This window comes from Choloepus didactylus, chromosome 10 (genome assembly GCF_015220235.1).
Source record: "Choloepus didactylus isolate mChoDid1 chromosome 10, mChoDid1.pri, whole genome shotgun sequence".
NCBI lineage: Eukaryota > Metazoa > Chordata > Mammalia > Pilosa > Megalonychidae > Choloepus > Choloepus didactylus.
In genome coordinates, this window is record NC_051316.1 from 116,542,898 (window position 1) to 116,551,867 (window position 8,970).

At 45.5% G+C, this 8,970-nt stretch overlaps 1 pseudogene; it reads right to left on the minus strand.

The window, feature by feature from the left end:
• Nucleotides 1-7,210: 7,210 nt before the first annotated feature.
• Nucleotides 7,211-7,535, minus strand: LOC119545340 (annotated as a pseudogene).
• Between the last annotated feature and the right edge of the window lie 1,435 nt (nt 7,536-8,970).

An 8,970-nucleotide genomic window follows, 5' to 3' on the forward strand; every position in this document is an offset into this window, starting at 1 on the left:
TTAATGGTGGCTAGCTTTTCTTTTTTGGGTTCTACAACTGCAGTCCTACAAATGGCAAACTAATATGAGATAGCAAAATAGGTAGAATGAGAGCATGAGGCAATGGAGAACACAGAAAGAAAGGACAGTGTCTTTCTCATATTTTACATATTCATCCAACAATTGTCTTTCACTTATTCATTCAACAATTCCCAAGTGTCTGCTAGGCCAGTACTGTGCTACGAGCCATGAAACAAAGCTCAAGAAGGCACAGTCTCTCTACCTTGAGGACTTGGCAGTTGGAGGTGGGGGACTGGGGGAGATGGTTAATAACACCAATGGCCAGTAGTTTATTGAGGATGCTCAGATATTCCCGAAGCTTTAGGGAGGGAGTGATGAACTCTGCCTGGGTGAGCAGGGAGGGCTTCACAGAGGAGATGATAGAGGTAGATCACGAACACAAGCAAGAAAAGAGAAGAAGGGCATTCCAGGCAGAGGAAGTCATTACTTCAATGATTAAACTATAAGGCAGGGAAAGGTTACACCCAAAGAAAGGTATGACGCTCTGAAGGGTTCAGTAGAAGGAACCGTCACATTTTACAAAAGGGATGAAAATGATACTTCAAGGAGGAAGTGGTATTTGTGATAAGCCACAACATTTCAGAAAGGAAAGATGGATTAGAGATGGCATTTCAGATGGAGGGACAGCATGAACAGTGGCATGGTGTGCCGGTTTGAGTGTATTGTGTCCCCCAAATGCCATTATCTTTGTAGTTTTGTGGGGCAGAAGTTTTGGTGCTGGTTGGATTTGCTTGGAGTGTGCCCCACCCAGCTGTGGGTAATGATTCTGATGAGATATTCCCATGGAGGCGTGGCCCCGCCCATTCAGGGTGGGCCTTGATCAGTGGAGCCATATAAATGAGCTGACTCAAAGAGAGGAAAGTGAGTGCATCTGGGAGTGATGTTTTGAAGAGGAGCAAGCTTGCTGAAGAGGAACGTCCTGGGAGAAAGCCGTTCTGAGGCCGGAGCTTTGGAGCAGACGCCGGCTGCCTTCCTAGCTAGCAGAGGTTTTCCGGACACCATTGGCCGTCCTCCGGTGAAGGTACCTGATTGCTGAGGTGTTACCTTGGATGCTTTGTGGCCTTAAGACTGTAACTGTGTAGTGAAATAAACCCTTGTTTTATAAAAGCCTATCCATCTCTGGTGTTTTGCATTCTGCAGCATTAGCAAACTAGAACAGATTTTGGTACCAGAGAAGTAGGGTGCTTTTGTTGCTGAGTTTGCAAATACCAAACATGTTGGAACGGCTTTTTAAATGGATAAGGGGAGGACTATGGAAGAATTGTGAGGAGCTTGATAGAAAAGGCCAAAACTGCTTTAAAGAGACTGTTTGTGGAAATATGGAGTCTAAATATACTTCTGATGAGGACTTGAACAGAAATGATGAATGTGTTGTTGTAAACTGGAAGAAAGGCGATCCTTGTTTTAAAGTGGCACAGAATTTGGCAAAATTGAGTCCTGGTGTCAGATGGAAGGAAGAATTTGAAAACGACAACCTGGAATACTTAGCTGAGGAGATCTCCAGACTACCTGTGGAGGAGGTATCCTGGCTTCTTCTTGCAGCTTATAGTAAAATGCGAGCAGAGAGAGATAAACTTAGAACTGAACTCTTGGGTTCAAAGAAACCAGAAGTTGATCGCTTGGAAAATTGCAAGCTTCCAGGGGGTGGAATCCCTGAAGCTATAGCCCAACATGAGGATGTAACCAAACACGGAACCCAGCCGCCATTTCAGTACAAGCCAAGATTGGAGACGGAATTATCCAGAAAGGATTTGTGGAAAGTCCTATTGTCTGATGGCTTTGACCCCTGCCTGCTTCATGCAAAGCCAACAGAATTTTTGCAAGATCTTTATAGACAGAGCCATTGCTGGTCTGGACTGGAGGAGACAGACAAGGAAAAAATTAAAGGAAAAATCTCTTCAAAGACAGAGCCATGGAGGTTGAGGTCTGGAGTCAGGAGGTCTCGGGCTGGGAGAGCGGAGCAGCCCACGTGCATGGAAAGGGTGAGTTTGCCCCAGAGGTCGAGGGTGGGCATTCCACCTCGATGCTCTGGAAGAGTTTTGCCATCCGAGGTCCCAAAGAGGGTGGAGCACATTCCCAGGGAATTGGGGAGAGCCTGGCTGCCACCACACTGTTCTGAAGGGGTTGAGCGTGTGCCCCGGAGATGGAAGGGAATCCGGGGGCTGCCCCGATGTTTGAGGAGGGTGGGGCCGAGAAGGTGGTCTCCCCAATGTGTGGATATGTTGGAGCACTCACCCAAGCATTTGGAGAGAAAAGGGCTGCCACAGAGGCACTTGGGAAGTGTTAGACTCCCGCTCTCTCAAGCCCCAAGGATGCAACGTTGTTCTGTAAATGACTCTCGGACTTTGAAATCCAATGGAGTTTGTCCTGCGGGTTTTAGGAACTGTTTTGCTCCTGTTAACCCTGTTTTCCTTACTGTTTCTCCTTATGGCAATGGAAATGTTTATCCTGTGAATGTCTATCCTTTGTATATTGGGAGCACATAACTTGTTCTAGGTTCACAGATCCACAGCTAAAGGAAAATTATGCCTTAGGATTGGCGATGCCTAAATTGATTTTGATGGGATTTTGTACTTGACTATTGTTACTGAAATGATTTAAGTTTTTGTGGTATTGTGATGGAATGGATGTATTTTGTATTTGGAAAGATAATGTCATTTTGGGGTCCAGGGGGTGGAATGTGCCAGTTTGAGTGTATTGTGTCCCCCAAATGCCATTATCTTTGTGGTCTTGTGTGGGGCAGAAGTTTTGGTGCTGGTTGGATTTGCTTGGAGTGTGCCCCACCCAGCTGTCGGTGATAATTTTGATGAGATGTTCCCATGGAGGCGTGGCCCCGCCCATTCAGGGTGGGCCTTGATCAGTGGAGCTATATAAATGAGCTGACTCAAGGAGAGGGAACTGAGTGCAGCTGGGAATGATGTTTTGAAGAGGAGCAAGCTTGCTGGAGAGGAACGTCCTGGGAGAAAGCCGTTCTGAGGCCGGAGCTTTGGAGCAGACGCCGGCTGCCTTCCTAGCTAGCAGAGGTTTTCCGGACACCATTGGCCATCCTCCGGTGAAGGTACCTGATTGCTGAGGTGTTACCTTGGATGCTTTGTGGCCTTAAGACTGTAACTGTGTAGTGAAATAAACCCTCATTTTATAAAAGCCTATCCATCTCTGGTGTTTTGCATTCTGCAGCATTAGCAAACTAGGACACATGGCAATAGGAAAGTTCAAGGGGGGTTTAGGGAATGCAGGGGAATCAGTTCAGCTTAGAGTATAGGCTGGGTGTAGTTAGGATTGGAGACATCAAATGGGCAGACAATGGAAGCCCCAAAGGTTGATGTGAGCATTCTGTACCTAATTCTGATATTTGCTAGGAGTCATGAAGAAGTTGGATTTGGGAGTGTTAGGTCCATTCAATTTAATTCCATTATTGTTTTCTGAGCCTTTGCTCTGGTCCGGGCACTGTGGTAGGTTTTAGAGGCACAAAATGAATCAGACATGGCTCCTGCCCTCATGGACCTCCCATTGAAATACGTCTATGTTATGTCCATGCCATCCATGTTATGTCTCCATCTCTACCCTCTCTATCTCTACCTCTGTCTCCATGCCATGTATCTCATCCCTACAGCCATATCTATATCTAGAGATGACCTGCCCAGAGGGGTGTGGGTGAATGGAAGCAGGAGGGGAGGAGGGGATGCAAGCAGGCAGCACACCTTTGAGTCCAGGTGGAGGGCCTGCACAGGAGCTCTGTGGGGTGCAGGGAGAAGAGCACTGCCTTTGGAATCCAGGAAACTTGAGTTCGAATCCTCGGTCTCTCACAGACTCCCTTTGAGACCTTGGCCAAGTAAGGTCCTGGGCTGTGTTCTCCTCATCTGTACAACAGGGATAATACTATTTACCTTTGAGGGTAGACGAGAGGAACAAAAGAGATATATTGGGCACTTGGCACACGATCAGATCGGCAACTGGCAGTGATAAATGTCAGTGATAAAGAGGCTGCAGTGGCTCCGACGAGCTGCTTCCTGCTCAGAAAGAAGCAGCCGTTTTATCCCAGCAATAGAGGCAGATTTGGTGGCCTCAGCAAGGGAAACATGAGTGTGGTTTTTATTAAGCTTGCCCTTTGACTGGTATGTTCTGTTTCCCAGGTAAGGAGCTGTCTTGGTTTCCAGGGACTGCAGCACGAAGTACCACAACCCGGATGGCTTAAGACAACAGAAATGTATTTTCTCACAGTTCTGGGGGCCAGAAGTCAAAAATCAAGGTGTCGCAGGGCCGGGCTCCCTCTGAAACCTGTCGGGAAGCTTCTGCTCCCTGCCTCTCTGCTGGCTTCTGCCCGTGGCCCACAGTCTTGGTGCTCTTTGGCTTGTGGCATAACTCAGTCTGCCTCCGTCGTCACATGGCCATCTTCTTTCTGTGCTGTCTGTGTTTCTTCTTCACATAAAGACATTAGAAATACTGAACTAAGGGCTCACCCTGCACCCTACTCCAGTACTCTTAGCCAGTTCCATTACAGTGACCATATTTCCAAATAACTTCTCATTCACAGGTATCAGGCATTAGGGATTCAACACATCTTTTGGAGGACACAATTCAATTGCCAGCAGGAGCACAAATGCTCCTTGCCTGGCAGGCAGAGACAGGCTCACCTTGGGAGGCCCTTTCATGGAGAGCTGTTCCCATCCCACCCAGGGACTCATTGACTGACAGCCTCGGAGAGGCTCTGACAGCGGGCAAGGCTGCAGCTGCAGCCAGGCCAGGTTGCTCCATCTCCAGCAAACATTGACAGTGGCTTGCTGCCTGCCGCTCCTGCCCTGACAGGCAGGAAGCTAAGAGCCGGGCCAGTGCACGGAGGCCAAGAGGATGCTGCCAGCATGGCAATTGGGAGCCACAGAGCCCCTGGGCAGCAGACAGGCTTGCTCCAGCTGCAGGCGTCTCCTCTGTCAGCCTGGCAGCTGTGGCCACAGCTGCTCCCCGAAGCACACCTGAGCAAGCAGGCCTGTCGTGCAGGCCCTGGCTCTTTCCGGCTGATATCAGGTGGCTTCCAGGGTGACAGTGCCATGGTGAGCAAGGAGGCAGCGAGGAGGTAGTGAGGAAACATGGCAGAACCTCTCCAAAGGCCGATTCTGCTGGGCTTTCCTGTTCCAAGACTGAGGCTTACCTGTATGATCACTAGAATTTGTTGGCAGTGATGTGTTAGTAAAGGTTTAACAACCAACTCTCAAAATAGAAAGAAAGACAAAGAAGGAAAGATGGAAGGAAGGAAGGAAGGATGGATGGATGGATGGATGGAGGGAGGGAGGAAGGAAGGAAGGAACAAGGAAGGAAAGCAGTTCTGATTCACCATGTTTGACAACTGCTATGGTGTAAAAACACACCATGGACAATTTCAAGCTACCACCTTGATATCACTGAATTCAAATTTAGGAAGAGACACACAGTAGCACACCATTAAATCATGTTTCCACCATAGAGATATAAGAGATGCAAAAAATTACAAGAGAATAATAATAATAAAAGGTACTAAAATAATTAGGAAGCAGGGAGTTTTGAACATTTATTCCCTTTGTTTTTAATATAACTTATTTACTTGTAAATTCATATAATTTAATTTTAATAACTGGCTCAGGACATTCCTGAAAATTTAACAGTCACCTCTCTGGGCTCAGTATGAGCCAGCTCCACCACAAGACAGGGTGTGAGGACCTAGGGGAAGAAAGAACAAGTCCTAGAGAGAGAGAGCCTGACCCAGATTAAAAACCAACCAACTGGAAAACAAAAAAGAAAACAGTTTCTGTTTTGGGTGATGGACGTTTTGGTAATGGATGGTGCTGATGGTAGCACAATATTGGGAATACAATTAACACCACTGAATTGTATATTTGAGTGTGGTTAAAATGAGAAATTTTAGGTTGTATATATATATAACCAGCATAGAAATAAACAAAAATACATGTGTACAACACAAACAGTGAACCCTAATGTAAACTACAAACTATAGTTTCAAGTATAATTATACAATATTCTTTTATCAATTGTAACAAAGTTATTATACGAGGGCAAAATGTAATAAAAGGGAAAACTGTGTGTGAGGGGGTATATAGGAATTCTGTACTTTCTGCCTGACTTTTATGTAAATCTACCACTTCTCTAACTAAAAAGAATAATAAAAATAAATTAAAAAACAAAACAAAACAGGGCAGCTGTTCAGGCTGAGTCTCGCCAGTTGACAGTGACTGTGTAATACGGTAGTTTGGGTTACGTACCCCAACAAAATTCTTAATCTTAATCCTCATTCCTGTGGGTGCAAACCCAGTTGTAAATAGGATCTGCTGAAGATGTATTGTCAGTTAGGGTGTGGACTCATTTGTGAATAGGATCTTCAAAGTCCTATTTCAGTGTGGCCTAGTTGGGCAGGCCTCCATCCATACCACTGGAAGCCTTATGAAAAGCCAGAAGTCGGGGGGAGACACAGGAGGAGACCAAGGATGTCACCGTGCGATGGGGGCACAGATGCAAGCCAGGGAACCCCAACGATTGGGGCAAGTCAGCACCAGGATGCTGGAGATTTGGGGGAAAAGGTATGGCTTTGCAGGCACCTTGATTTGGAAATTCTACCTCCAAAACAATGAGACAATAAATTCCTGTTGTTAAGCCAACAAACAAACAAACAAACAAAAAACACAAACAAACAAAACACAGTCCCTGTTCCATCCCAACAGGTAAGTTGTTCTTAGAGGCCCCCTCAGGTCTGGGAGCGTGAATGTTTGTCAGCTGGGACCACCAGTTACACCGTTTCTTTAACAATATATACAGTTTTTTTTCATTCACATATTTTTATTTGGAAATGCTTATATCACTGCGTTGTACACATGTATTTTTTTGAAATTTTTATGCTGATAATATATATACAACCTAAAATTTCCTCTTTTAATCACATTCAAATATATACTTCACCACCATCCATTACCAAAACTTCCATCACCCCAAACAGAAACCGTTTTCTTTTTTGTTTTTCAGTTGGTTGGTTTTAAATTTTGGGGACACTGGATTATTATTAGTTTATTATAAAAGAGGGACATGGAAATTATTTACATGATGGAAGATTTCAGAACTTCGGTGGAATGGGCAGTTTCACGTGATGCCATTTCAATAGTGATATATTTCATTCTACATACTTCCCAAGAATGTCAGCATCTCTAAATAAGAAGTAAACCTCGTCATTTAGAATCACTTCAGTGCCTCCATATTCTGGGAGAAGAACTTTATCTCCAACTTTCACCCTAACCATCAAATGTCTCCACCATTTCCTTTAAATCCCCATCCAGCAGCTACTGCTGCTGCCTGCAATCTTTTCCTTGACATTTTTCTGGAAGCATAATGCTTCCCTTGATTACCATTTCAGCTGTGCTCCTTTCAGCCAATACTCGGTCAAAGAAGAGAAGAAACGTTCTAAATGCTCGTCTTGCCCTCCAGTTGCCGTAACTCATACTCTGCTCTCATGCCCCTTCTTAAATTCATGCTTTCAGAAAGACAACTAGAATTCTGGAATTGTCAAAAAAAACAAAGCTCATATGCCATGAGTCCCTTTTGAAAACCTTTCCATGGCTCCCTATTGCCTAAAACTCAAAACCCAAATTGCTGGTATCTGTGTTTCTTCCCCAGCTTACTTCTCATCTCCGTGTTGCTCCTTGCCCACTCCACTGCTCACAAGACACTCCCTCTGTGCTGGCTGGATTCCACCCAGTGCTCTTCAGTGCCCCCCATCCACTTGCCCTTGCAAGACCCTCTGCACTCCCTTTCTCTGATGATTCTGTGCTCGTCTCCTCCTATGCCTGTCTCAGATCCAGCGCAAGTGCCACCTGTGAGAGTTCCCCCTGGCTTTTTCTCTCCTCAGCAAGAAACACAGAGGTCACTCCCTCCTCTCTGCTCCCAGGTAACCGTGAACACAACCATGCTATGTATAAGACAGGAAGTTATAGTTGTGTTTGTGTCTTGTCCTTAGAGATGGGGACTAAGACTCCCTTCTCTTTGTATCATGGGGCTGTCCCAGAGGTGGATGAGTGTAGCATGTGTCCTGCTGGATCTTCGAGGAGAAGCCCACAGTTACCTCAAGGCTTTGGAAAGCAAGTTGACCTTTCCTCTGAGAATAAATTGAACCTTAAACCTCTTACTACACTCTCCAAAGAGAGAGACAGGGAGAGAGAGAGAGAGAGAGAGAGAGAGAATAGGACTCAGGGGTCTCTATACCAAAACAGTCTTGCCTGAGCCATGTGTTCTGCTTTCTAATTCTGCCTCTCCCAGTGAACAGCTGTGTGATACTAGTAACGGGTATTTTAGTTTCTTTGAACCTCAGATTCTTCATATCGGGGAGGGGGGGGGGCGACACACAAACAAATCCAAAAAACAACCACAGCCTCACAAGATGACAACAGTTAAATTAGACAATAAGTGCTCTAGCGATCACGATCAGCCAGATCACTAAGTAACAGTGGCCCGCATCAGAGCCTAAACTTTTCTCAGTACTCACCTTGACAGTGTCAGCCCCTTCTCCCTTCCAGGGGTTCAGGGCTCCAGGAAACTGGCCAGACAAAGCTGAGCTCCACTGGAGATGCACTCTTGACCACTAACTTCAGCTGAGTTCTCTCTCTCTCTGCTGCTGCTGGGTGGCCCTTCCAGATCTTTCCAGTGGCTGTGAGTTAGAATCTTACAGGAAACTTTAAAAAATATTAATGTTTGGGCCCTATCCTAGGCCGATTGGAACTCCAAAAACTTTTATTTTTTATTCTGTTCCATTCACCTATTTGTTTATCCTTCATTTCAGTATCATATTATCTTATTTCGCTTTTGGAAGAAGTCTTGACATCTGATAGGATATGTCCTCCAAAGTTTTTCTTATTCCAAGCTATTTGCATTTCCAAAGAA